We start from the raw sequence: 27,238 nt of genomic DNA, 5'->3' as shown, positions 1-27,238 counted from the left end.
AGGCACTCGTTATAGTGGCCTATGCCATGCCGGAGTTAACGGGGCTACAATATGAACAAGAAAAAAGTTGATGCATAGCATCAAGTCGGCGCAATGAAATTAGAAGAAAAAAGTGCATGCAGATAACCAAAAATGGTTTTTATTTCAATGATAATATTGTGTTTTATGTTGGGTGTACATATGCTCGAAGGACATTATGGTTAATAATATTGTTACAATAGTTTAAGCCCGGAATTAAAGATATTCTTTTTTCCCCCAAGCTAATCCTCCGGTTAAAACAAAATTATAACAAATATATTAGGGATGCAAACGAATATTCGAATAGTCGATCGAACGTTTGGTATTCAAATGTCAAAATCGGTATTCGAATATTCGACTTTTTTAATAAATAAAAAATAAATCTTTTTGCTACCACAGTCATATTGTGTATAATTTTCGTTTCTCTTGTTCTTACAACGAATGTTCCCTAGTGTCGGAGGCGTATTTTTAAAATATACATACGTTTCTTCGGATGAAATAGAGTCAATGGTCTAATACATAGATTTCACTAGCATGAAATTCACCTTTTATTTGTACCGGCATGTTATGTTAATTCCTTGGTTTATATTTTGTAACACATTTCACTCATGATATGAGTGTATAGAACGGGGATAAATCACTATACATCAAAGGGGAATTATCTGGAGTTCATTTCTTCGAATGACATTTTCAAAACAAACAATTAAGCTCAAGATTAATTTTTCAAAACTCGGCATTTTTGCTGTCACCAAGGGAGATTACTGCTTAGGAGTTTACAAACATAAAGGATATGTTAATAGTACCGTGTAACCTTTATCTATTTGATATCCAACAGAACACCTCGGCCTTTCTCGGAGATGGCGGAGTTGTTATGATTGAGTTGGTATTAAAATCAAAATTTTCAAAATGATAAGCAGGGCTGTTATGTTTTAAGGTTTCATTATCAATTAAAGTTTTATAAAACAAACTAAACTTCATATTTTATCATGCAACGTGGAAACTATTGAAAGCATTGTTCTGCAATTTATGAACTATAAGTCCCTAAGTTGGAATATTTCTTAAGTAACATCAAATTTAGTCGGCGCCCTTCTGTTCTCGTTTTGTTTTGGTGGCTCAAATATTTATCTGAGTTTTGGAGGAGGCCTAGCTGGTGTGAGCTGGTCAAATACAGTAGCTGCTTGAGGGTCAGTGTTTTCTTGTTTGGATTTCCCGTCGACAAAGTGCTGATATGAAAATAAGAAATCTATGAAATGTGTCGGAATGACAGCTACAAAAGCCATTGTTTACATAGGAACCATAAGAGTATATGAGATTCGGAAGCATGCGATGGTTCGGACAAAAATCTAGTTGTACGATATTTCCTGATTTACTTTGAAAGCAAAGCAGTTTATAAAAACTACATAACGGTATCAACAAAAATACCTCTATCTTGAATGAAATCAATCGTGTCCATGTTGAACCTGATATTAAATGGCCATTAATGCCGATTTGACAACACAAGCCAAAGCATAAATGTACGATGTTTATAGTTTAAAAATAGTAACACTTATTTAGGTCATGCACGGACAATTTCAGTATTAAATAAATTTTGAGCGGATTGAAATAAGTAGTTTTGTTCAAAAAAATACTTTTGTACAGACGTATAGATGTTTCGCCTTTGAACGATCTTTCAAAATTTCCAAGTTCAGCTGTTGATGAGGTCTTCCACAGAGTCTGATACAGCACTTGCATTTTTCTAAATTACTCACTGGTTTCGAATACAGAACGAATTGTAAGCCATCTTTAGTCGGCCTGGCTACCTTGTATCCGAATTACAAGTGCCATGACAACACCTTTTTACCATAATACTTAAAAAGGCGAGGAATTGCCAGCGCATGTATATGACGGACTCTGGTCAGTTTGACGGACAAAATGGCGGATAGCAACACGGCTTATCAGCCCTACATTCTGATTGGCTGATAGGACCTGTCAATCAAATCCTGTCGTAAGGTCAATTGCTCATATAATAACCACCATTTAACAAGGTGATAAATAGTACACTTAGCACCTCGTTAAGTGTATTGTTCGAACCTGGATGTATATTGCACAGCAACCAAGACACCAATTGGGAGACATTACTCGAATTCTCACTAGTAACAAGCCAATAATTTATGTTACTCAATAGTTATTAGATATATATATATCATGCTAAAGTAGAAATGATTTGTTATACTACCAAAATATGTTAATTATTTTCTTACATTTTGCTTACTTATAAACAATAATTAAAGACTGATCGCGATGTATTTTTTAGTAAAATTACGTTTACATAAATGATCATTCTTGACCTATTTCATTGACTATATTTGTTTGAATTGTTTAAAACGAACAAAATTTTGTTCTGTTTTTTTCTCACTTGATTCATATTCTGCATACTTTATATCCGAAACCGACAAAAAACAACCTTAAATTATTTGTTAGGCCAAATAAAAAAATAGGTCTGTTTCAGGTTACCCGACCGACCCTATTTTTCCCGCCGACCCTAACCTATTTTTCCCTGAAAAAAAATGTGATTTGGGTACGAAAAGCATTTGTTACGAAATGTATGTACGTAAAGTTGACAATATTAGAGTTGGATTTTTTTGAATGTATTTACCGTACTTCACCTTAGAGTTCGGACACCTTAAAATAATTAATTTTTCGCTCTACGAATTCATAGAAAATAACCATTTTTACATTTTATTTACATGTATGGTAAACCTGCCTTTTTTCTTCATGTCTGCATTTTACCACTTATTAATTTATCCGTAGTTATCAATGGTTATTACGCCTATAAGTCACTGTAGCTCCTTCATCAAGATGGTTAAAATCCCATTCAACACCATTTTATACATGCATTGAAATGAATAAACACCTTTTATCGGCTTCAGATCAAACAGTCCCATTGTGTGACGTCACATAACTCAGTTATACCCACGAGGATCTCATGGAGAGCATGGATATTGTTATGCAGGATTAATGTGTCTGGTGTTTTTTTATTGTAACTTGAGTATTGCATTTATAACTTTAATTCATCACATTTAATAGTTACCTGTATCATTGAATGTGTTGACTTTATTGTTTTCATGCCAAGAAATCCTATCCAATTTTCAATTAAGAAGGAAACCCCTGTATGCCAGCATATACCTGGATTTTAGCAGCATATGCATTATGTTCCATTCAGTGGTTTTGTGCTAAGGGTTAAAGGACTGACTTGGTTCTCCATGAAATTTTTATCAGTTATCTGCTGTTACAGCTAATTCATTTCATTTAATGGCCATTACGACCAGCATGAAATTCAGGGGAGCAATAATTTTGGTCATTTTTCGGAAAAATCTTTCTATAGTGCATGGTTCTTAGATTTAACGCTTCATCTCATTTTGTTGATTACGACACTTGTCAAAAATAAAAATAAAAATTCAATAATAGTTTATTATTAAGTATTGACATGATTTTCTTAACTATAAAAAGTATAATTATTAATTAACTAAGCTAAGCATTACATCTTTGATATTGTTTATGAACAATCTCCTTGATAACAATATTTAACTATCTAAACCACACTCTTGTTATTATGTTTAATTATGTTTAAAGATTGAAAACATCAAGTACAAATGTACTAACTATATTTCTTAGTTCCCCGACAGCTAAATATTTTCCTCACGCCGGCCAAATCCTAATAGCCTCTTATAGAACAATACCGTAATCAAGTCGTTTAATTTAACAACTTGAGTACGGTATTGTTCTATAAGAGGCTCTTAGGATTTGGCCGGCGTGAGGAAGTTTTTTGAAACAAATAGAATCACAAACCCCAGTCAAACTTATCAACTTCCGGCTCAAAATGTTATGACTCATGTATATTTAATAAAATGATACCGGGGAGTTGTTTATCTGTGGATGTCGAAAATCTGCTTAAAGGGGCTATACTCCGATGATAAAATAGCGGAAAAAAAGAGAAAATTTTCGAAAACTGACATAAACTTGGCATCGATGTGTACACTGCATTGAAACTTACTAACTGAAGAACCCGGTCTCCGACACAGTTTTTTTTACATTTTGGTACTTTTTTTTTTACAATTATGATAAAGCGTAACACAGTCCATTAGATAATTGTCCTGAGATTCGTTACAGAAGAAAACTTTTTTGGTGCGAATCTGGTGTACAGTCCCTTTAAGGGTTCATTGTATTTTGCGCTCATTATAAATAGATAAATGAAGGGTCTTCGCATTGATACAAAAAGCTTAGTTCCTTCATTCACAGCAACATATAATTGATTAACGCAAGATTAGCAGCATCAGTAGAAGTTATATGATAGTTAGTAGAAGGAATAGTAGTAGCTGTTGTTGTAGAAGTGGCAACAACAACAACAACAATTCAGCAGGAGAGGCAGTAGTTTAGGGGTATCATCATCATCATTATCATCATCATTATCATCATCATCATCATCATCATCATCGGTGGTGGTGGTGGTGGTGGTGGTGGTTGTGGTGGTGCTGACGGTGGTGTTGACATTGGCAATAGCAGAAGCAGTAGTGGCAGTATCAACAACAATAGCTGCAGCATTACCACCTGTATTACTAAGACTTAAGAGCACACATATTAAATGACCAACATAGTCGGTTCTGTTCGTTGGGGTTAAATACCTATTTACAGTAACGTTCTGAGTCATGTTATTATTTGGGGTGGGGGTGGGTCAATATTTTACAGAAAAGGAGTCACTCAAGGACAGCGACCATTGTTGTGAGTTTATGTCGGTCAAAACATGTTCTTTCACAGGTCACGGTATGAAGACAATGCCAGATGAACACAAAACTAAGCAATTTTTTAGATTGAAACATTGCAAAAACAAATCCCAATCAGTTATACGAAAATGCATTTTAACCGCCTCATGTGTTCATGATAATATGAACAAAATTGAAGTAAATTTAACATTCGGAGATTCAGTTTTGCCAATGTGATATATTTTTTCAAGTTTCGTTTGTATTTCCCATTTTCCATGGTGTATACGTATACTTACGAACTCAATATTTTTTACAGTGAAATAAAAACAACAAAGTTTTAAAAATGAACAATAAGAGTGTGTGTTTTTGTTAAAAAATGTGAACCCAATAAATCTGACATTTTAAAATCAATATCCATACGCTTAGTAAAGCATACCCTTAAATATAATTCGACCTACAAGACGGCCAGATTCATATATAATGTAATATAGGTTACATTTTCATTACAAATAAAACGGTTGGTTAAGCATACCATTTTCATTAACATCATGTATGTCTAAAACGATAATGTTACTCATTAAAAACATCATATTTTTGTTTAAGAAAAAGTAAATAATAAGTTTTACTAAATTAAGTACTCTGTAATTTTAATTAATTGTAGTTAACACTTGATACTTCTTCACGTCTTTCTGGGCAAAATTAAATACATTCTTCCAAATCTTGACCCAAACTACAGCAACTCCCTAGATATGAAAACATGATTAAACACATGGTCAGATTCTCGGTCAATTAGGGGTTAATGTGTAGCTGAAATTGGCTCTTGTGTAGAAATGAAAAGTGGAAAAATTGGCTGGTATTTCGTGGCATGATTGATGTTTCAATGAGTATTACTGTACGATTATTGCTTCATAAAGTCTATATTAAAAGTGTGATACAAGTTTCAAAGTTAATTGGCGGATCGTTTTACAAACATGTCATGTCTGTGTTTTAATCTCTGCATTGCCCTTGTTGTTTCTTTAATCCTCCATTGAATATATCACACATCCTTTTCACCAGGCAATAAATCGTTTAGGATGGGTAGTAACCAACTAACTTATCACAGTGATATATACGGTTAGGTAATCTAGCCAGGCATTGTAACGATAAAGATCAATAATTTTTGTCTGTGAGACTTAGTAACTGTAAAAGTTCAGTCGATGTCCTTTGGGTGTCCGAAAATTAGGTACCTAAAATAAATTATTTTTGAAAATAATAATGGATGTCGGAATTTATAGAATGTCCGAACTCTTAAGGTGAATTACGTTTGTGCTTGTGTGGCAGGTATGTTTCAATTCTTGAACTATATTTTCTTGTCAGATACAAATGTGTCAGATGCTGACTTTCGGATTGATATGTCAGACTTAAGTGTACAATTTTGGCAATAAAACCTGCATGTTACTTGTTCTTCAAACCTGAACCCCCAGGTCCTCTTGACAGCATTGAGGTTTCCTTGGCTAATGGCTTATATGGTAAATTTGCTGTCCCACTCTTCATGTAATTATGTTTCAGGGAGGTTAGTATTCTACAGAGGGTGATTGAAAGCAAACGGGTGCATAAAGAAAAGTAAAACCGTTCCTGGAAAGTCTCAAATAATAGGAGAGTGGTGTACCATAACTTAGTTGAAATCCAACCACCATTGTCAAAAGTATTTAACCAGACAAATAAAGAATGTTTCCTTTGAAGCATGTAACATGTTTAAAAACTACTGATAAACCTGAAAATTGATGACTTTTATTTTTGTTACTTTCTGAGTCAACAGTTACTGAAATCAATATATCAAAAAAAAAAAAAAAAATATTCCGACCTACCTACCCTATTTTTTTAGCAGTGTTACCTGAAACACACCTATTTTTTATTTGGCCTTATGGTATTAATTTCCAATAACAAGATACAAAATTAAACATATCGGCACATTTTTAATACAATAAGCATATAAAAAGCGCATAATCTCATTCGGCAAACTCACTACATTTTACAATACTTCTATGCAATTTAATAAAAAAGAAATTCTAAAGTAATATGGTCTATATATTTAAAAAATATTGGCTTAAGGTCACAATTCCTCTCAATGGTAGAACATCTATGAATTAAAAAATTATTACATTTAATATTCAGCCTAATTATAATATTTCCTTCGCAACATAAAAAAATAGCTAGTGTGAATGTTTCTATTTGTCATAGTTTCAGAGTTTATTGGCAAATCGCACTACACTATTAGGAATAAAGAAGGAATACAACTACTAGATTTAACTTTGTTTATGTTGTTATTTTTATGTTTTATACTTACAGTAAACTTATTTTGTAAATTCAAATGGTATTAAATAACAATGAGCGGTTACGAAATGATCATAATTCATTTGACAGGGCTTTTACCAGCTGTTTGTCTGTGCAGAGCGGGAATTTTACCTGGGATTGGCTGGACCGAAAGTCAAAGTCCCCGCTATTAGCAGGACCTTGGGGGCCCATGCTGCAATTGACTGTTGCATTATTTGGATTTTTTCTTAACTTTACGACACGCCCCCCTACAGTATTTTATAGTCAAGTTTAGTAATATTTTTTTACAGAAATTGGATAACTTAACAAGTAAAGTAAACTGTACTGAGCTTTTAAACAAACCTACATACTTATAAATCAAAATTGATATTTTAGGGTCTACACTGAATAAACCCAAAATGTTAGTTTTGATTTGCTAAATTCGAACAGTATTTAGTCAATCAACACAAAATTTACAGGATCATCAGATAACAAATTTTCTAAAAATTCTCTGTTTGCCAAAATGGGAAGACAGGTTTAAGTGGGATTAAAAGGTTGCTATCTGTGACCAAAAAAAATACTGTTCAAAATTGTGAGTATTCATTTATCTTTTGTTCAGTAAAGAGCATGCAATGGCATAGTGGTTGGATTAGATAATCTGACAGCGGTGCTGGACGTCAGGAGTTCAAATATTGTTGTGAGTTCAATGTACCAAAAGAATACCTTTGGAATACACTACCGGGTATTATCTATAAAAATGGCAGAGCAAATTGCCCATATTGTAGTAATGTCTTAGATCCAGCTTGGATAACTTGGACACAGTAAGCGGTTCACACCCAGGGAAATTCTCAGATAAAACAGCGCCTTTAAACTTGAACATTACATTTTTCATTGAGACAATTAAAGAAAAAACATTATTGCTGATCTTCTGAAAACAAATCCTCTAACATTCAAATATTTAATTTGTTGGATGAACTAAGGTTTATATTGATAAGAGATTGCTTCAGTTGGATTTAAACTAATCACCAACAAAAATATATGCATTTAAATCACACAATGTAAACAACTGCGCCACATATCTTATCTGTATGTTTTGGGTTTTTAAAATTTAGCAGTTAAATATAGATTAGCATACTGGTAGGTCTGGTTGATCTGTTGCTTTAGTTGCTAAGTAAACATAATGTCAGTGATTTCATCACTATTTCTATTAAAATATCAGTTTTCTTCTTCAGGGCTTCTCACATTTGCACCATTTTTTTACCATTTGAATCATAAAAAGATAACAAACACAAGAACTTAACACTTTGTGAATATTTAAGGAATGTAAGGGGTCAGATTTCAGATTGCTCATTATTGCTGGAACACTAAATACTTTATTTGATTGTGTACACTGCACTTTCTTGTTAAGCATTCATCCAAATCATTTGGGTAAATTTTGGCAGAAAAACTGCTTTTGGATTTATACTGGTCATCAAAACCGGCACTGACAAAACATAAGACGTGTTTAATTAATGTGCGGGAAAGAGGTTTAAAGGTGTCGACCCACAACGAAAGGCTTGCGGGTTGCAGTACCCCTTTAAGTAGTTCTTGAAAAAAATGATTCTCTGAGGTAGCATTTGATTATGTGTACATTGTATTCTTGTATGTATTTTCAAGTTAACACATGATTTATATAAGGTTTGTATAATTTTAGTTTTATTTAAGTTTTAAAATTTTGATTTTTTTTTAAGATTTGCCTGCCCCTGTCTGAACACTTAAATTCTTGGTCTTTGGACTATTGTCTGCAACTTCAAAACACACTTTTTGGAACAGGACACATTTTCCTGATATTTTATCCAGTTTGACTGCAATATAAGTTGTATTTATCAATAATTTAAGTTAAAAATGACATTTATATTTCCATAATTACCTGGTAGTTATTTGTTAATTTGTTTTAATTCATGGATAGGTTTATTGCGAGTGTCATGGAAAGCTGGAACTTTTCAGTACACAACATGCAAACTGAGAATGAACTGTGTGTGCCGGCTTTGTGAACAAAACCGCAAGGCGGCTACTGAATTTATTGTGTTAAATCTGACTTGGGAGTAAGAGTGCATCTTTAACAATTAAAGAAATGTTGTAAAGAAATATTCCGTTTATGATTATGTCATCACATATTGAATATAAATGAATTTGCATTAGCATCAAATACTACAACTACAAACTTTTAGAGAAAATGTCATTTTTGTACTATGACCTTTAAATGTCATTGACTTGACCTTGAGGTATAGGAATGCGACATATTCATTTAAGAAACATTAAAACACATGAGCAATTTACATTGCGGCCATTTCCAATAATTTTTAGCATTATGACCCGACTATATATGATATACTTAGATTAATATGAATTCATTGTACAACGATTGTGAAGAAATTAATTTACATTATTATGCCTGTTACTTTCGAATTCGTCTAGATATTTTCAACAATATATAATGTTATTCATGCAAGAACTAGTTGAACAAGATATTATTTAGATTTTAAGGTCAAATGGTTATATTTGCCAGAAAAAGTCGGGCAACCTACATGATAACAAAACATTATTTACATTTGTAAAGGTTTCGTACCATTTTATTCGACAAAAGAGTTCAATAGCATGCCCTTACTTTTAAAATCTTGATGTAGCGGTGACGGTGTTCGAAAAAAAAACCCACCGTACTCGTGCTAGGGAGAAGGGATTTTTTTCAATGGACTACACGTTAAATTATTTGGCCAGTAATATCATTCAGTTCGACAAAGAATAATAATGAATATTGGATTGAAAATGGTCCAATGTTGAAAACACTTGTGTTGTACAAGTGTATTGTTTCTTGAAATAAATTATACGACTTTAGCTAGAACAATGAGGAACACTACACAATTTCCGATATTCGTGAAAAAACACTACAAGTGCGAAGTGGTCGCATGTGTTGTGAAGTACTAATCTAAAGTGTTCTAATTCATACATGATAGAAACATATTCACATCTCATATTTTATAAATATACTATCAATCATAAAACAATATTCAAGATATCCTTGGGACCCCCCCCCCCCCCCCCCTGGACACGCAATACAATTCGTGTTTCGCTGATCTGTTGGCTGGGATCAGATCATCCATTTAGGGATTTAGATATGTTACCCCAGCCACCAGGCTGAATGTTTAACCGTCACCAGACACTCTGCCATGAATGTGAGAGAGTTTAAAGCTATTTCTTATTTTCCTGTGTAACTATATTGATGTTTGATTAAATTTACGCCGTCGTGTTACTGAGTAACAATTTGAAATTCGGCCAAAATCATCAAGCTAGAGCTTTGCATAATCTTTTTCAAACTTCTGGGAGATTTCTGCCCTTGAAAGTATTTGCTCGCAGCCCGCCTCAAAGTTACACTTCGTTCAGTATTTAAAGCTTTCGGATACACTTTTTTGTTAATTTGAGATCTTAATGACGCTACATTGTACTTCTAAGTAAATAGATGCTCAAAGTAACTAGATGCTCTGGGTATTCACTGGGTGACAAAGGCTACCCAGTATTGGTTGTTTCTTTTTTCTGAAAAGATGTTTCTAGTGAATTGCCAAGTTGCAGTGGTTTTGACGCCACAGAACCAGCACAGCTCCATGACAGATATATATGTTTTCGTCATTGATGTCAGTACTGCTGTATTGGTGGCCTCACAATTTCTGTGTGGAAATGTCATCTGATACACTCATAACGGCGTATTTCTAGCATAGCTTTCATAAGTGCATGGCCATTCTCTGTCATTTTCAGATACACTGTGTTGTGTGTGGATAAGAAATGCAGAGTGGTACCACCAATCACCTAAGCCACCATTCCCCTAACAGACAAAAGGCTCATGGGGACAGTTCCTGCAGTTTACAGCAAATTGTAGCCCTACAAACTTCAGGTAAGTGATAAATCTGGGCTTCAAGATATCTCTGTACTCACTTTAAGTTTATACTTCATTTGAACAAAACTTACAATTTCAGCATCAAAATCCAGGTTTAGATCCCAGACCGAACCTTGTCTCCTTTATTAAACTTCATTTCAGATAATCTATAAGCCACATACATGTTCACTACTTATGGCGGATAAGAACTTTCGCAAATTGATTATAAATGCGTTTTCCCAGATATACACCCTCCTCTTGCAGATACTGCCAAGCTTGGGTGCACTGGGCCGGTTATCCAGCCGTGTGGAATCAACATCTCCAGCTGAACTTGGGCCGGGAATTATATAAGAATCCTTAGCAGCATGGTGAGCTTTTGTGTATTTATTTCCAGGCTCGTATACCCGTCCAGACTTCTGCGTTTAAGCTTTCCTTTCGTCATTTTTTTAAATAAGGTATCTCAAGTCTTTCAATGAAATCACAACTTTGGAGGCTAGATTTAAATTAAGGAACCATTATGTGTAGAAAGCCTTTTGGGTGATTTAAAATCAAATTAGTAAACAGGATTCTCATGGTTCATGGTTTATAATTGGCCTTGTGGACCTTTCATTCTTTACTTTGGTCGCTTAGGTATGTAAGAAGGGGAGAGGGGGGGGGGGTACAGATGTGATAGTAAACAGTGTTTAATAAGGTATATTTGTTTTTATTAGCTCCACTGGCCGAAGGCCATGGAGCTTATGTCGTCACAGATTGTCCGTCGTGAGTGCGTGCGTGCGTGCGTGCGTGCGTGCGTGCGTAAACTTTTACTTTAAACGACATCTCCTCTGAAACTGATAAGCGGATTTTGACAAAACTTCACAGGAATGTTCCTTTGGTGGTTCTTTACCAAAATTGCTCAAATGGTTCCGGTCCATTGCACAATATGGCCGCCAGAGCTAAAAATAGCAAAATCTTTAAACGACATCTCCTCTGAAACGGTTCGGCAGATTTTGATGAAACTTGACAGTAATGTTCCTTGGGTGGTCCTTTATTAAAATTGCTCAAATGGTTCTGGTCCATTGCACAATATGGCCGCCACAGCTAAAAATAGCAAAATCTTTAAACGACATCTCCTCTGAAACGGATAGGCAGATTTTGATGAAACTTAACAGAAATGTTCCTTGGATGGTCCTTTATCAAATTTGCTTCAATGGTTTCGGTCCACTGCACAAGATGGCCCCCAGAGGTAAAAATAGAAAAACCTTTAAACGACTTCTCCTCAGAAACCGATGATCGTATTGCAATGAAACTTGACAGAAATGTTACTTGGGTAGTCCTTAACCAAAATAGCCCAAACAGTTCTGGTCTGCTGCACAACATGGGCACCAGAGCTAAGAATAGAAAAAAAACGTTAAACTACATCTTCTCAGAAACCGATTATCAGATTTTGATGAAACTTTACATAAATGTTCATCGGGATGCCCTTATAACCAAAATTGCCCAAATGGTTCCGGTCCGCTGCACAACATGGCTGCGAGAGTTAAAAATAGAAAAACCTTTAAGGACTTCTCGTCCGCAGTCTTCACGAAAAACATTTTAACCTACTAGCCAGTTGGACTAGCATAATGGCATATTTTACTAGTCCGAATGACAATCTAGTAGTCCGACTATTTTGCCACATTATAAAACTGTATGCTTGAGGTAAATACCTATTTCAATTGAGCAGCTTGCAGTTTGAGTAAACATTTCTTTATTATGATGCTCATGCAGTGATAGGGAGTGACATCCTTCTGTTGGGAATAGTGCTCCTTGTTTTTCAGAACCTATGGGTACTATGTAAAAACAAAAGGCATCTTGCTTGAATAGACTGTAATAATATCAACATGGTTAGAAAAGAAATGCCATGCTTTAATAGCTTTGATTACATTTTACTACTGAATTACCTCCCTTTAATAGAAAAAAAATGATGATCAGATTTTGATGAAACTTGACAGAAATGTTCCTTGGGTGGTCATTAACCAAAATTTGTTAAATGGTTCCAGTCCACTGCACTACCATGGCTGCCAGAGCTAAAAAATAAAAAAAACTTTATACGACTTGTCGTCGAAACCGATGACCTTTTTTCGATAAGACTTGACAGAAATGTTTGTTTGGTGCTCCTTTACTCAAATTGCCCAAATCATTTCGGTCCACTGCACAACATGGCAGCCAGAGCTATTAAAGTAAAAAAAAAATTAAATAACTTCTCCTCAAAAATTGATGATTGTATTTCTATGAAACTTGACGAAAATGTTCGTTAGGTGGTCTTTGCTTGAACCTTTTGGCCAGTGGAGCACAGGCACTGATGTGCCTCTTGTTTTATCACCATTTTGAAGGTAATGATTGTGTTATCAGGGATAAGTAACAAGTTTAACATAAACACTGTAACATGTTCTTTATTTCAAATAAAGCTATAAATTATCTCTGGAGAATTTAGTCTGATCTCCATTTCTCAGAAAATGTAGCTGTCTAAGTGCCTATTCCATCAATGAGTATCACTGTCTTTAAATTGCTGTTGTGGTACAGTTTAAATGGCAAAAGTTTTATGGCCCTGCTTGTTTGCAACTCCTCATTCATTTTTGTACAGCGAGAAAAGTAAGGGAATTCTAGAGATTTACTAGAATTATGGATTGTTTTTACTAGAATTATGAATTGTTTTTCTTGAGTTACACAGTACATAAGGAGGAATTAGTGTGTACACAACTCCTCATTTTATTCCTGTTTATTATTTATATATGTAACATAGATGTGTACAAGACCTACGGTACTGTAGAAACATGACATAAAAGAGCTCACTTTGATTAATTTCCTCAAAAAAAGATATCTTTACTGTTAAAGTAAGAACTTTTACTGCATAGTAAGTAATGTCTTCTGCTCATCTTTATGACATCATTCCATGTAATGATGTCAACTTCCCAAGACACATTTCCACATGGCGCAGCTCATTTATATATATTGCTGATGGATTGTTTAGAATGGGACAGTTTTAATTGGACATAATGTTTTAATCGCCATTTTACAGAGTGCCAGCCAGTCATTGCTGTTCTTTGCATTGCTGAGGAGGACAGTCCTGCCAACATAACAGTTTGTTCAATAACAGGTAAAAAACTGGTCTCACTTTACATTTTCAACCACTGTTCGATCGTAACAATTATCAAAGAACCGGCTAGTCTCAATCATGAAGCCGCTCTAATTAGAGTCAATGAACGATATAGATCTGGATACAAGCGTCTAGATGATCGAGACTAAATTGGCAACCTGAGAACATTTATTTCCTTTCCTGATTCTTGAAAATTACATGAACAAATGACAATTCTACTACCATTTAAAGCTTGATTAATTTTCGGACAAATGTGTTTGTTTTAATTTGCCTTCCGCTTAAAGTAAACGTATATATACTGGGCAAGAAGTGCTGAATTTCATCGTGAATCACAGTGATTATCCAAAGTTTGAATTTGGTTCGGACATGTTTGACGGGAATTCAAAGACATTTTTGTCAGCTGTCTTATATCACAGGTTTCCATGCATTTTGCATACATTGGTTCATTCCAAGATAAAAATTATAACCTTTTTCAAAACGTTCAATCTGTGAGAGTGCAGCTTTAATAGACCTGTAAAGACTTGTCGATGTGAAACTTAACTCTCAATCAAACTATGGTAAAAGATCAAATGCGGGGCCCCGTGTGCGGCATAGACTGCTAATTTTTAGCTCCACTGGCCGAAGGCCATGGAGCTTATGTCGTCACAGATTGTCCGTCGTGAGTGCGTGCTTGCGTGCGTGCGTGCGTGCGTGCGTGCGTGCGTAAACTTTTACTTTAAACGACATCTCCTCTGAAACTGATGAGCGGATTTTGACAAAACTTCACAGGAATGTTCCTTTGGTGGTCCTTTACCAAAATTGCTCAAATGGTTCCGGTCCATTGCACAATATGGCCGCCAGAGCTAAAAATAGCAAAATCTTTAAACGACATCTCCTCTGAAACGGTTCGGCAGATTTTGATGAAACTTGACAGTAATGTTCCTTGGGTGGTCCTTTATTAAAATTGCTCAAATGGTTCTGGTCCATTGCACAATATGGCCGCCACAGCTAAAAATAGCAAAATGTTTAAACGACATCTCCTCTGAAACGGATAGGCAGATTTTGATGAAACTTGACAGAATTGTTCCTTTGGTGGTCCTTAACCAAAATTGCTCAAATGGTTCCGGTCCGCTACACAACATGGCTGCCAGGGCAAAAAAATAGAAAAACCTCTAAAGAACATCTTCTCAGAAACCGATGATCAGATTTTGATGAAACTTAACAGAAATGTTCCTTGGATGGTCCTTTATCAAATTTGCTTCAATGGTTTCGGTCCACTGCACAAGATGGCCCCCAGAGGTAAAAATAGAAAAACCTTTAAACGACTTCTCCTCAGAAACCGATGATCGTATTGCAATGAAACTTGACAGAAATGTTACTTGGGATAGTCCTTAACCAAAATAGCCCAAACAGTTCTGGTCTGCTGCACAACATGGGCACCAGAGCTAAGAATAGAAAACTAACGTTAAACTACATCTTCTCAGAAACCGATTATCAGATTTTGATGAAACTTTACATAAATGTTCATCGGGATGCCCTTTAACCAAAATTCCCCAAAATGGTTCCGGTCCGCTGCACAACATGGCTGCGAGAGTTAAAAAATAAAAGAACTTTATACGACTTGTCGTCGAAACCGATGACCTTTTTTCGATAAAACTTGACAGAAATGTTTGTTTGGTGCTCCTTTACTCAAATTGCCCAAATCATTTCGGTCCACTGCACAACATGGCAGCCAGAGCTATTAAAGTAAAAAAAAATTTAAATAACTTCTCCTCAAAAATTGATGATTGTATTTCTATGAAACTTGACGAAAATGTTCGTTAGGTGGTCTTTGCTTGAACCTTTTGGCCAGTGGAGCACAGGCACTGATGTGCCTCTTGTTATTTAATATGATGAAGAGCTAGTTAAGTTATCTTTTTTAAAAGTCTTCATTTGAAGCAAAAAAATGTTTCAATACCCTGTATGAATTTTCTTCACCGGATATTGATTCATAAAAATCATTGCTCCAGGGTGCGGAGCTACTTTTTGTTATATGTCTATATGGAAAAATCTTCTCCTCAGAAGTCAACTTTGTTCCCCAATGTGCAAGGCACAATCGGTGAAAATAATTTCAGTAAAAGTCACTGATTATTATTATTGTGCTTATTATTAATAAACTTTTACTATTTCAGGAGACAAACAGAAACACAGAGGTGCTATACATTCCGATGGAAAATACAACAAAAGCATCTCCCATCATTTTGGCGTGGCTCAGATCAAGAGGAGAATTTTAAGAAAGGTAATAACTGAGCAACTAAGAACATGCACGTTGCACTGGTCAGAGTGTAAGACCCATCTCGGTTCATAAGAATTGATAATCATCAATGTATTAAATCAAGAAATTGAAACGTAAGTGTCTTGTCTTTTGCAGTGTTTTTGAAATAGAATATAATTTAAAAAAAAAAACTAAATTATTTTTTAATATGATTGTGAATGTGTGATGTTTTCTTCCGATCATTCTCTCTCAAAAACCAGATACAAAAAAACATATTTGTAGATTTTTATACGCCCGAAGGGTCGTATTATGTTATGGCCTCCATCGTCTGTCCGTCTGTCTGTCTGTCCGTCCGTCTGTCCGTCCGTTAGCAATTCCGTGTCCGGGCCATAACTTGGTAACTAATAAAGCAATTTTCAAATAACTTTATACAAATCATCACTACATTAAAAGGATGTGTCGCGCGCAATTTCCAGGTCCATACCTCAAAGACTAGAATCACCATGGAGGGGCGTTAGCAATTCTGTGTCCGGGCCACATCTTTGTTACTCGTCCGTTAGCAATTCCGTGTCCGGGCCATAACTTGGTAACTAATAAAGCGATTTTCAAATAACTTTATACAAATCATCACTACATTAAAAGGACCTCGAGCCGAATCTTCTTCGGGCGTATAATGCTCCGTTTCGCGGTGCTCTTGTTTTGTTTTACTTGTAAATATAGTTTTAAGTTTGTATTTTAGGCAAAGCCTTTTATTCTGCTCAATACAAACTTAAATATTGTAAGAGTTATGGCCCTTTGTAATTTTTAAACAAATACATTTTATTTCATGTTTTTGTAAGCCCATTATTTAGGGACTTTTAATATTTTCACCAGCAGCATTATAAAGTCAGACCAAAAGTGTCCAGTTAGTGTCCAAACAATAACTAAGTTAGAATCCTTTCTCAAATCAGGTGAGCGATATAGGGCCATCTCTGTGTTTGTCTGACAAAAAAACAATAATCAATCTTTGAGTTAAATTGACAAAATATTGTTGTAGAATGTTTTGTGAAGACATACTATTGGATTACTTTTGTGTCAATAGGATTAAGGTTTCTGCACATAAAAATTATTTAGAATAGCATTTGGGTCAGTCGGTTCACGTTCAATATTACTGATAGTATAAGTGGAAGCAGTGACTTAAAATTAATTACCAAACAGTTTCTGCTCAATTGCTTTGAGTTAACATACGAGTTATGAAACTTGGAATACTAGTTCTTGGTGGCATAAATGAAAGACCTTTTTTGTCACATTGACTTGTAATCAAGCACTAACTTCCTCTAAAAAAAATTCAGGTGATGGTTGGGCACACACAAGAAGACATAGATCACATGTGTCCAGGCATATGAGTAGACAGGAGTTTCACACTCTGCCAAACTTACTTCATCAGAGGAGCAGAAAGCTTCTCAAGATCCCGCACTGCACACTCAGATATAGTCTTTGACTACAACAAGGGGATGAAAGTACAGAGAGGTCCAATTGAAATCAATTCTGTGCTGCGTCATTTCTTCATTCTGGAAGTCGATGGACATGATTTATCATGGCATCAGGTGTGCAGTTTGTCGACTATCAGCAGTCTTGTTCATTAGTTGTGCAACTTGAGCTGGTAGCTTTATTGCTTGAAGCCACAGCATAAGAGGGGGAAGGTGCAGGCTCATCAAAAAGTCTCAAAAGTTGAAACTAGGAAAAGAAGTTTGTCAAGAGTGTGAATATTTGCTTTGAAAACCATCGTTACGATGATTTGGTTTCCTTTGAAACTTGATACATACTATGTGTATGTTGAATGAATTGAGATGCTTAAATAAAGAACCGCTATTCAAATATCAGGAAACTGCATTTTTCATACTAAAGGGTAAATGATGTCGCCATTTCCTGTATGTATTTAAATGAGATATGTTTCCACAATTAATATTTTTAGGGAATTTTTCTCATCCTAATGAATGAGATTAAATTGTACAGCGTTATATGAGCTTAATATGTGTTTTCTGTTTCTTTAAAATTGGTGAAAAATTGTCAGAAGATAATTAGACCAGTATCCATTACTGCAATCATACAATCAAATATACAGGGCATATAATATAATTAAACCCTGTTTAGGGGCACGAGGCAAACAGAGTAACTTTCAAACGTTAAAGCTGCACTCTCACATTTTGGACGTTTTGACAACTTTTCTCATTTTATGTCTTGGATTGGAACCATCCAATTTTTGCGAAAAATTAAATGGCAGATTTTTCTATTTAAGTTAAAACATTGATGTTTTATGCACTTTTCTTAAACCGTTAGTAACATTAATTTTTGAACGGAAATATGAAATCTGTGATCTGATCTTTTGTCAGCAATCTTTTATCATTGGTTTGCAGATAATTACGCAAAAAATTGCTCATTCAAAAACAAAAATAGTTGTGAAAACGGTATATCTGTGGGAGTGCAGCTCTAAATGTTGAATTTCTTGATTTTACTACTGTATTAGAAATTACAGGGGTTGGGGCATTTTTTTAGTGTTTTTATTGCTTTTTATTTTCATACAGTCATACTTTATTCCTCAGGGCATAACTTACAAATAGACAAAACTGGAAAATGGTCGTTTCAAAAGGCCAAAGATAATGCAAGTTGAACAATCATATTGTTCATGGCTTGTATTTTTGGTGTATTTTGTTGCATATGCTATAGAAAAGTTGAAAGTTAAAAATAAATTCATAGTTGAAATGATGGCTTTGAATGGTATTGTCAGATGAGAAACGGCACTTTTAAGAAATAGGTATAATGGTACTTTATTTATTTTGATCAATTTTAGATATTGTATGAAACCTACGGTACTGTAGAAACATGACATAAAAGAGCTCACTTTGATTAATTTCCTCAAAAAAAGATATCTTTACTGTTAAAGTAAGAACTTTTACTGCATAGTAAGTAATGTCTTCTGCTCATCTTTATGACATTACATGGAATGATGTCAACTTCCCAAGACACATTTCCACATGGCGCAGCTCATTTATATATATTGCTGATGGATTGTTTAGAATGGGACAGTTTTAATTGGACATAATGTTTTAATCGCCATTTTACAGAGTGCCAGCCAGTCATTGCTGTTCTTTGCATTGCTGAGGAGGACAGTCCTGCCAACATAATAGTTTGTTCAATAACAGGTAAAAAACTGGTCTCACTTTACATTTTCAACCACTGTTCGATCGTAACAATTATCAAAGAACCGGCTAGTCTCAATCATGAAGCCGCTCTAATTAGAGTCAATGAACGATATAGATCTGGATACAAGCGTCTAGATGATCGAGACTAAATTGGCAACATGAGAACATTTATTTCCTTTCCTGATTCTTGAAAATTACATGAACAAATGACAATTCTACTACCATTTAAAACTTGATTAATTTTCGGACAAATGTGTTTGTTTTAATTTGCCTTCCGCTTAAAGTGAACGTATATATACTGGGCAAGAAGTGCTGAATTTCATCGTGAATCACAGTGATTATCCAAAGTTTGAATTTGGTTCGGACATGTTTGACGGGAATTCAAAGACATTTTTTGTCAGCCGTCTTATATCACAGGTTTCCATGCATTTTGCATACATTGGTTCATTCCAAGATAAAAATTATAACCTTTTTCAAAACGTTCAATCTGTGAGAGTGCAGCTTTAATAGACCTGTAAAGACTTGTCGATGTGAAACTTAACTCTCAATCAAACTATGGTAAAAGATCAAATGCGGGGCTCCGTGTGCGGCATAGACTGCTAATTTTTATTTAATATGATGAAGAGCTAGTTAAGTTATCTTTTTTAAAAGTCTTCATTTGAAGAAAAAAAATGTTTCAATACCCTGTATGAATTTTCTTCACCGGATATTGATTCATAAAAATCATTGCTCCAGGGTGCGGAGCTACTTTTTGTTATATTTCTATATGGAAAAATCTTCTCCTCAGAAGTCAACTTTGTTCCCCAATGTGCAAGGCACAATCGGTGAAAATAATTTCAGTAAAAGTCACTGATTATTATTATTGTGATTATTATTAATAACTTTTACTATTTCAGGAGACAAACAGAAACACAGAGGTGCTATACATTCCGATGGAAAATACAACAAAAGAAGAATTTTAAGAAAGGTAATAACTGAGCAACTAAGAACATGCATGTTGCACTGGTCAGAGTGTAAGACCCATCTCGCTTCATAAGAATTGATAATCATCAATGTATTAAATCAAGAAATTGAAACGTAAGTGTCTTGTCTTTTGCAGTGTTTTTGAAATAGAATATAATTTAAAAAAAAAACTAAATTATTTTTTAATATGATTGTGAATGTGTGATGTTTTCTTCCGATCATTCTCTCTCAAAAACCAGATACAAAAAACATATTTGTAGATTTTTATACGCCCGAAGGGTCGTATTATGTTATGGCCTCCATCGTCTGTCCGTCTGTCTGTCTGTCCGTCCGTCTGTCCGTCCGTTAGCAATTCCGTGTCCGGGCCATAACTTGGTAACTAATAAAGCAATTTTCAAATAACTTTATACAAATCATCACTACATTAAAAGGGTGTGTCGCTCGCAATTTCCAGGTCCATACCTCAAAGACTAGAATCACCATGGGGGGCGTTAGCAATTATGTGTCCGGGCCACATCTTTGTTACTCGTCCGTTAGCAATTCCGTGTCCGGGCCATAACTTGGTAACTAATAAAGCGATTTTCAAATAACTTTATACAAAACATCACTACATTAAAAGGACCTCGAGCCGAATCTTCTTCGGGCGTATAATGCTCCGTTTCGCGGTGCTCTTGTTTTGTTTTACTTGTAAATATAGTTTTAAGTTTGTATTTTAGGCAAAGCCTTTTATTCTGCTCAATACAAACTTAAATATTGTAAGAGTTATGGCCCTTTGTAATTTTTAAACATACATTTTATTTCATGTTTTTGTAAGCCCATTATTTAGGGACTTTTAATATTTTCACCAGCAGCATTATAAAGTCAGACCAAAAGTGTCCAGTTAGTGTCCAAACAATAACTAAGTTAGAATCCTTTCTCAAATCAGGAGAGCGATATAGGGCCATCTCTGTGTTTGTCTGACAAAAAAACAATAATCAATCTTTGAGTTAAATTGACAAAATATTGATTAGAATGTTTTGTGAAGACATACTATTGGATTACTTTTGTGTCAATAGGATTAAGGTTTCTGCACATAAAAATTATTTAGAATAGCATTTGGGTCAGTCGGTTCACGTTCAATATTACTGATAGTATAAGTGGAAGCAGTGACTTAAAATTAATTACCAAACAGTTTCTGCTCAATTGCTTTGAGTTAACATACGAGTTATGAAACTTGGAATACTAGTTCTTGGTGGCATAAATGAAAGACCTTGTTTTGTCACATTGACTTGTAATCAAGCACTAACTTCCTCTAAAAAAAAATCAGGTGATGGTTGGGCACACACAAGAAGACATAGATCACATGTGTCCAGGCATATGAGTAGACAGGAGTTTCATACTCTGCCAAACTTACTTCATCAGAGGAGCAGAAAGCTTCTCAAGATCCCGCACTGCACACTTAGATATAGTCTTTGACTACAACAAGGGGATGAAAGTACAGAGAGGTCCAATTGAAATCAATTCTGTGCTGCGTCATTTCTTCATTCTGGAAGTCGATGGACATGATTTATCATGGCATCAGGTGTGCAGTTTGTCGACTATCAGCAGTCTTGTTCACCAGTTGTGCAACTTGAGCTGGTAGCTTTATTGCTTGAAGCCACAGCATAAGAGGGGGAAGGTGCAGGCTCATCAAAAAGTCTCAAAAGTTGAAACTAGGAAAAGAAGTTTGTCAAGAGTGTGAATATTTGCTTTGAAAACCATCGTTACGATGATTTGGTTTCCTTTGAAACTTGATACATACTATGTGTATGTTGAATGAATTGAGATGCTTAAATAAAGAATCGCTATTCAAATATCAGGAAACTGCATTTTTCATACTAAAGGGTAAATGATGTCGCCATTTCCTGTATGTATTTAAATGAGATATGTTTCCACAATTAATATTTTTAGGGAATTTTTCTCATCCTAATGAATGAGATTAAATTGTACAGCGTTATATGAGCTTAATATGTGTTTTCTGTTTCTTTAAAATTGGTGAAAAATTGTCAGAAGATAATTAGACCAGTATCCATTACTACAATCAAATATACAGGGACAAACCCACTGGGCATATAATATAATTAAACCCTGTTTAGGGGCACGAGGCAAACAGAGTTACTTTCAAACGTTAAAGCTGCACTCTCACATTTTGGACGTTTTGACAACTTTTCTCATTTTATGTCTTGGATTGGAACCATCCAATTTTTGCGAAAAATTAAATGGCAGATTTTTCTATTTAAGTTAAAACATTGATGTTTTATGCACTTTTCTTAAACCGTTAGTAACATTAATTTTTGAACGGAAATATGAAATCTGTGATCTGATCTTTTGTCAGCAATCTTTTATCATTGGTTTGCAGATAATTACGCAAAAAATTGCTCATTCAAAAACAAAATAGTTGTGAAAACGGTATATCTGTGGGAGTGCAGCTCTAAATGTTGAATTTCTTGATTTTACTACTGTATTAGAAATTACAGGGGTTGGGGCATTTTTTAGTGTTTTTATTGCTTTTTATTTTCATACAGTCATACTTTATTCCTCAGGGCATAACTTACAAATAGACAAAACTGGAAAATGGTCGTTTCAAAAGGCCAAAGATAATGCAAGTTGAACAATCATATTGTTCATGGCTTGTATTTTTGGTGTATTTTGTTGCATATGCTATAGAAAAGTTGAAAGTTAAAAATAAATTCATAGTTGAAATGATGGCTTTGAATGGTATTGTCAGATGAGAAACGGCACTTTTAAGAAATAGGTATAATGGTACTTTATTTATTTTGATCAATTTTAGATATTGTATGAAAATTATTATCTTATTTAGTACATGAGACCTTTTAAACAGTTATTGACAATATAACAATGTGTATATGAAGCTTTAGATCAACACTTCAAGCTGCACTCTTACAGATTGTCAGTAAAGACACAAAATTGTCTCAAAATCTGCTGATTTGGTTATCATTCCTTTAATTCAGTCATATTAGATAATTCACAATAGAACCCATCAGAAATGTAAAAGTGCTGAAAATTTCATTTACATTAAATTGTTCGTAATGCTTTTAGCCATAAAACATCATTTTTTTAACATAAATATGATAAACTGCTATCTGATCTTTTTTCAGCAGTCTTATATCACTTAAAATTGGGTCTAGACATTTATGCAAAAAAATTGTCCATTTATAGACAAACAATAAAAGAGTACCGGTAGTCAAAACGATCAATCGGTGAGATTGCAGCTTTAAATACACCTTTTAAGACCGCTGTAAAATTCCAATGGTTTGCCTAAATCTTTAAAGCTTGCATACTGTTTAATTAACAACCATACTTATTGTTTAAAAGTGTCATGATATCTTTGTACAATGTTTTTATATAATTCATTAAAGAAGTCAAAACAAATTTGTTTATCTTGTAAATTGTTTTCTATTATTTAAATGACCCAGACAAACATGGGAACGTCAGTGCTAGTTCTTTTACTATTAACATCTCATGAAGTTTCTATTGGTGTAGCAGCAAGGAGGTGTTATATTAAGGATGCATCATTTACACCAAATTATACATTTGGCACCGTGCACCCCAGTTAAGTCGTGCAGCGTCGGGAACGGGCCAGTATATACACTCCGGTATAGTAGGGGTGGTCACCGAGCCCGAGCCACACTGTCTAAGGGCACGTGCAATTGGCCATTAATTTGGGGAATTAGCTGGCACAACTGCGAGTTACCGTTTAAGTTCAGATCACGTTTAATGGTTCACTTTGATTAACAACTCAAGTCCAATTAAGATGTTTAAAAGTTGGTTCTTTATTAATTCCACATTTGAGTTGAATAGTTAACAAAGATAAATCCAAAGACTTATTTAACAAGAAACATTCAATAGTCCATGTGATATATTAAGTTATGAAAGTAAGTGAATTAATTATATAGTCACAAAAAAAAGTAGTTCAAAGATATTTCCTTAGTAAAAGAAGAAGTACAAAGTTCCTAGTCTATATGTATATCTATAATAATAATAATAATAATAATAATAATAATAATAATAATAATAATATAATAATAATATAACTTTATTTAAAGAAGGTAACACATTAAGACATAGGCATCATATTATAAACAAACATAACACACGACTTATTTACAATGTGGCCTTCTGAAAGAACATACACACGCACACACACATAAATGCTTAGAATGAAAACGTAAGCATAAATTTATGTTATTTCAAAAGGGTACGTATTAAAATGTTATACGAAAACATAAAGAAACATGAATATAATACATTAATTATAAGATCAATGCCGAACAATACATCAATTTGTACCTAAAGGTTAACAAATCGTATCATTAAAATTTATTAACTGAGTAAGTAGGACAGTCACACATGTATTTAACACCTTAATCGAGATATATATAATGTAAAAAACAATAGTCATGGAATTATGAGTACAATTCTTACAACGGTTTTTGCAATTGATGATGTAAAAAGAACTTCTTGCAGCAGGCTTTAAATGTATTTTCCGTGTTCGATTTACGTATTCGTTCTGGTAAAGAGTTCCAAACTGTCCCGCTGTAGCATGCAAACGAGTGTTTCTTGTATTGAGTTTTATGTCGAATGTGGGCAATGTCTTGTCGCGTAGAAGATCGTAATCCATATCTTGTATTGTTTGATAACTTTATAATGTCTCTTATATAACTCGGTGTAAGATTGTTAATAGATTTATATACCATAACAGCCGTTTGATATTTGCAACGGTATTCAAATTGAAGCCATTCTAATTGTTTAAATAATTCATGCGATGGCGTTCTAATAGGCTTAAAGAGAATAATTTTAGCAGCTCTTTTTTGAAGCATGGTTATTCGTTTCGTATGCGTTTGCTTGCTTTTCCCCCAAACACTACAACAATAGTCAAACATAGGAAGTATATACGATTTATAAAACAAATGTCTCATTTGATCCGTTAAAAAGTATATAATATCTAATATCTAAATATAATATCAATAATAATATAAATATCTAATGTATATATTTCTCCTTCTCCTTAAATGAAAAATGTACATACTTATATACTAACTTAAAGAGTAGAAGTTACCAATCAGAATTAAGTGATAAAAAGATAATGATCGAAGATTTTAGAAAGTGTCACTCAAAAATAATTATTGTCAAAAATAAAATTTACAATTATATTAAGTCTGAGCTAATTGAGAAGTGTCAAAGTCTCAAAGAGTAAAGTTTGTGATTATGATCTGAGATAATTAACTGATAATAATTAAGAAGAGGAAGCAGGAAAATCTTATCAGAAATGTCAAAACACTCAATTGCAATTAGAATGACTGACAAAAGTCTCTTTAGGAAATTATGAAAGTAAATATCATAGAAAAATAATATGTAACCAAAAAAAGAACAATAATTTTTTTAACAGAATTTGAAAGAGAAAGTCACATGGTGACACATTCATATGCACAACATACAGGCGTGTAGCCGCCTATACGTGAATACGCGGCTGAATCCACATGATTCTGACAAAAAAATCAACCAAAGTTGCAGTATGCGAACTTGACTACATGAATCTAAAACTGGTTATTTTCCAGTACTAAATAATGCATATCGGAACGCCCAGAATGCACTAGATTGCACCATGGTTTTCAAAATTTTCAAGTTTGCCCCGAACCCCCAGCACATTTATGAATCCTCATGAATAGAGGGGTAGCTACGCCCCTGACATAATTGAAACCACAGTGTGGCTAAACAACACTTGTATGTTTATCCTACGCAGTGATCTCCCATGGAAATGCAATCGTCAAAGAATCTGAAGGGGATGTTTATACGGACTACATTTGAAATGCACCAAGTGTTTAAAAAAGTTGATTTCAGTCACGAAGAGAATCAACCATACCACACACTTGTTGGAGTAAGATGAAATGTCCACTTTCCGCGAGAAAGAAAGTACATTGAAAATGTTCATTTGATTCAAGTGACTATTTTTTATAAATATGTTACAATACATAAAATACGTTATTTTTTTATAATTGTTTACCCATGTTGAATTTTATTTGGCAAATTTATAAGAGATTTATATACAAGGGCATAGCCAGAAGTTCGTGGAAAAGCTTGATAAAATGAAAACAATATGCAGCATATCTTTTAAACTTTCATACAATAATAATCAGGTAATTTGAAATTAAGAATGCGAGATTCATCGTAAAGCATGTTATAACGACAACGTAGTGATCACTATGGAAACAGGTGGTCGCGCATCCCTCCGCAGTTGCTAAAATAACCCATGACAATATCTTGTTTTGTTGACCACTCACATTGAAACCAATAAAACGGCGCGAAGGTTTGCACATTTGACGTGACGTGAAAAACATCGTTGACGCTGATCGTCGAGTCACTCTTTATGAAATATGCAAGATGTTGGACATGAGTTATGGGTCGGTACGGAGGATAATGAAAGACAGTTTGAAAATGAGTCGAGTGAGTGCGCGTTGGGTTCCACGGCTGCTGACAGAAGATGAGATGAGCAAAAGAGTACGGGAATCACGCCGATCCTTAGCTCGGTACTAAAAGGAAGGAAACCGTTTTCTTGAGAAAATAGTCACTTGCGATGAAACCTGACTGTTTTATTTCGACCCTGAGACAAAACAGCAAAGCAGTCAATGGAAGACTACCAGTTCCCCGCCTCCGAAGAAGGCACGACCATCCTGCTCGATAGGAAAGTATATGTTCATTTTCTTCTTTGATGTGCACGGTGTTATCCTACTCCGTGCAGTTCCGCAG

The 27,238-nt window shown here is 34.5% G+C and overlaps 1 long non-coding RNA gene across 2 annotated transcripts; it reads left to right on the top strand.

Moving 5' to 3' along the window:
• Window positions 1-10,183: 10,183 nt before the first annotated feature.
• LOC128218965 (uncharacterized) lies at window positions 10,184-18,430 on the top strand. Of its 2 annotated transcripts, XR_008258522.1 has the most exons (6): window positions 10,184-10,261; window positions 10,839-10,974; window positions 11,221-11,324; window positions 13,997-14,074; window positions 16,225-16,331; window positions 17,639-18,430. It is a non-coding gene; the product is annotated as an uncharacterized LOC128218965 (long non-coding RNA). The 2 variants fall into 2 exon arrangements; XR_008258521.1 differs by lacking the exon at window positions 10,184-10,261 and having other exon boundaries at window positions 10,593-10,974.
• The last annotated feature ends 8,808 nt before the right edge of the window (window positions 18,431-27,238 follow it).

This window comes from Mya arenaria, chromosome 15 (assembly GCF_026914265.1).
Source record: "Mya arenaria isolate MELC-2E11 chromosome 15, ASM2691426v1".
Taxonomy (NCBI): Eukaryota; Metazoa; Mollusca; class Bivalvia; order Myida; family Myidae; genus Mya; species Mya arenaria.
Note: the sequence above shows the minus strand (reverse complement) of the source record. Positions and strands in the feature narration are given on the sequence as shown.